Source organism: Leptonychotes weddellii, unplaced genomic scaffold, assembly GCF_054177405.1.
Source record: "Leptonychotes weddellii isolate Sample4059 unplaced genomic scaffold, ASM5417740v2 HiC_scaffold_20519, whole genome shotgun sequence".
Classification (NCBI taxonomy): domain Eukaryota; kingdom Metazoa; phylum Chordata; class Mammalia; order Carnivora; family Phocidae; genus Leptonychotes; species Leptonychotes weddellii.
In genome coordinates this window covers 68-2894 of record NW_027791950.1, presented here as the reverse complement: position 1 = coordinate 2894, position 2827 = coordinate 68, and the positions used below count along the sequence as shown (strand labels likewise).

The 2827-nt window shown below is 65.7% G+C and overlaps 1 pseudogene; it reads left to right on the top strand.

Moving 5' to 3' along the window:
• The first annotated feature begins 272 nt into the window (after window positions 1–272).
• LOC102741969 (ficolin-1-like) lies at window positions 273–2412 on the top strand (annotated as a pseudogene).
• The last annotated feature ends 415 nt before the right edge of the window (window positions 2413–2827 follow it).

Here is a 2827-nt window from a genome sequence, read left to right as displayed (position 1 = left end):
AGTCCATACCGCGCCACTGAGGCCCAGGGGCCCACAGGAGATGGCCGGCACGGGGTGCACGCAGTGACCCTGAGTGACAGCGCTGCCCCACGGCCCCAGCCCAGGCTGGACACAGGGGGCCCAGCAGACCCGCGCCCGGGGACGGGCAGGCTGGAGCCCTCCCTGGGACTGGACGGTCTGCCCCGGACAGATCCCGATCCTATTTGCGTTCTGTATGCCGGCCGCTGAGCACTGCGGCTGAAGGGGACGGGGGCGCCCGTTTCCAGACCGTGATGGGTGCGTCCTCTCCCCACGAACAGGAGAGGCTGCGCATCACTCCTGTGACAGGTAGCTGACCATGCCACCGACCTCCCCACGCTTCCCGCGGACCAGAGGCCAGCCCCACACTGCCCCGGCTTCCGGAATCCAAGGACCACACACTCTTACACACGTTTCCCTCCCTCGGCTACTCAGCAATGGGCAGCTAGCACCTGGCAATGTTCTCAAGAAGCTCAAATGTCCCCTGAAGGCCAGGGGCCCGGGGACTACGGTGGGGCAGCCCTGGGAGGGGGATGGCCATCACGGCCGGGCGACCCGGGGCTCGGGGTCTGTCCAGGCCCAGGGTGCCCCTCCACCCGTGTAGACGCCCCGCATCCCTGCCCCGCCCAGGGCTCCCTGCCTGACATCAGCCTCCGGGTCCGTCCCCAGCACCTCGGACCTGCAAGGAGCTGCTCACGAGGGGGCACTTTCTGAGCGGCTGGTACACCGTCTACCTGCCCGACTGCAGGCCCCTGAGCACGCTGTGTGACATGGACACGGACGGCGGGGGCTGGACCGTGAGTGTCGGAACCGGAGACCGCCCAGCGGTGCATGGGGGAGGGCGGGCTCTGCCTGGGGATCCCCCAGAGCAGCTCGGCCGCCCGAGGGAGGACACTCTCGTGTGGCCTTTGTCAAACTGTCCATATCCCCCCGTGAGGCCGACCCGACCCTCTGGCCCAGGCCGGGGCGAACCAGACACCTTGGTGGGGGGCGAACCCTATGGGAGCGAGTGCAGACTTTGGGGCGAGGCCCGGAAGGAGCCCACACCTCCAGCTGTGTGGCTTAGGACTTGTCACCCACCCTCTCTGTTCCTCCGTTTCCCCCTCCCTTAGCTGTGGGCCCTGTCCACCTCTGGGGTCTGAGATGAGCCTCCCAGCCATGCCGGGCTCTCGGCCGGGATGCTCCCTGAGCTACAAGGCCTCCCCCAAGGTGGTGGGGCCCCTGAGCCGTGGACCCCAGCAGGGCCCGGGCCCCCGAGCCCGCTCGCCTTCCACAGGTTTTCCAGCGAAGGAGCGACGGCTCCGTGGATTTCTTTCGAGGACTGGGCCGCGTACAAGAAGGGCTTCGGCAGTCAGCTGGGGGAGTTCTGGCTGGGGAATGACAACATCATGCCCTGACGGCCCAGGGTAGGTCCCTGACCCCCACCTGCCCCGGACCTGAGCCCTGGCCCCGCGGGGCTGAGGAACACGCCCCTCCCCCCGCTGGGGTGCATCTGAGCAGGACCCCTTAGTTCTGTGCGCCCCCATGCGTGGGAGCCCTGCCGTGGTCTCACACATCAGGTCGGAGCACGTAAGGACCAAGGTAAAGGACTCTGGCAAGCATGGCGCCTCTGGTATCTTAGATTCTGAGGCGGGAGGGACCAGAGGCCTCAGGGGTGGGCTCCACGTCCAGCCCCAATCCTCCCACCTTCCACCATTTCTCTGCCCCTGGAGGCGCCTATTCGGGGGAGAGAGAGGCTCTCTCCTCCTGGTCCTGTGTCCCCGCCCAGCACCCCAGCCTGCGCGGTCTGGATGAGGGCAGGGCCTTTACCCTCAGGCTCGTCTGCCCCGAGCGTCCCTTGTCGCTGTCCTGGGGAGGCCGCCAGGTGGGCCGTCTCCCCTCCCTGCCCAGTACGCCTTGGCGGACTCCTGAAACACCTGCTCCAGCGAGTAGCCGACCTTCCCACATGGAGGGACGCCAAAGCCGTTAGGGCATGGGTCTGCGAGTGAGGTCACAGCCGGCGGGAAAATGCACATTGTTGATGTAGAGTAGTGTCGGTTTCCAGCGGACGAACAGGAGGAGGGGGTTTCAGGTGCAGTAGAAGGGCTCTTGGGAAGTGGGTTTCAAGTCCTTCATATAACCAAGGACTTCTTCTATGATCGTGTGGCCCTTCCCTGCCTGCCAAGTTCAGACAGCCCCTACACACTCTCCTAAATTCCCACCTCCCTGCCCTGGAGACAGAGGGTCCCTCTGCTGGGACCTCACAGCCTTTCTGCCCCAGGAACCAACGAGCTCCGTGTAGACCTTGTGGACTTCGAGGGTAACCGCCAATTTGCCAAGTACAGCTCGTTCAAGATGGCGGGCGAGGCCGAGAAGTACAGGCTGGTTTGGGGGCCTTCGCTGGGGGCAGCGCCGGTGAGTGTCCGCCCTGGGCCGAGGGGCCTGGGCTGCGGCGCAGAGGGGACCTGCTTCCCGTCCTGGCTCTGCCTCGTCTGTGGGGAGAGAGGCGGCGGCAGCCCGACGTGGCTCTCCATCCATCCATACGTGAAGGCAATGTCACCCACGCCTCACGGTGCAGACGAGGGCCACGGGACCCATTCAGTACAAAGTCCGGGAGAACTGGTGTTCTTCTTTACCGCCGTTATTGACGCCAACAGGGGCAGGGGGATAACGTGGCCCATTTCTGTGGAGCTGAGCTCCTGCTTCGTGGTGGCTGGCGCTCTCTGCTGAGCAACCTAGGAGTCCAGGGCCACGAGTGGCCTCCCTCCAAGACAGGGTGCCTGCCAGCTGGCAGGGACAGAGGGGATGACGGATGCCAAGGCCACCGTAC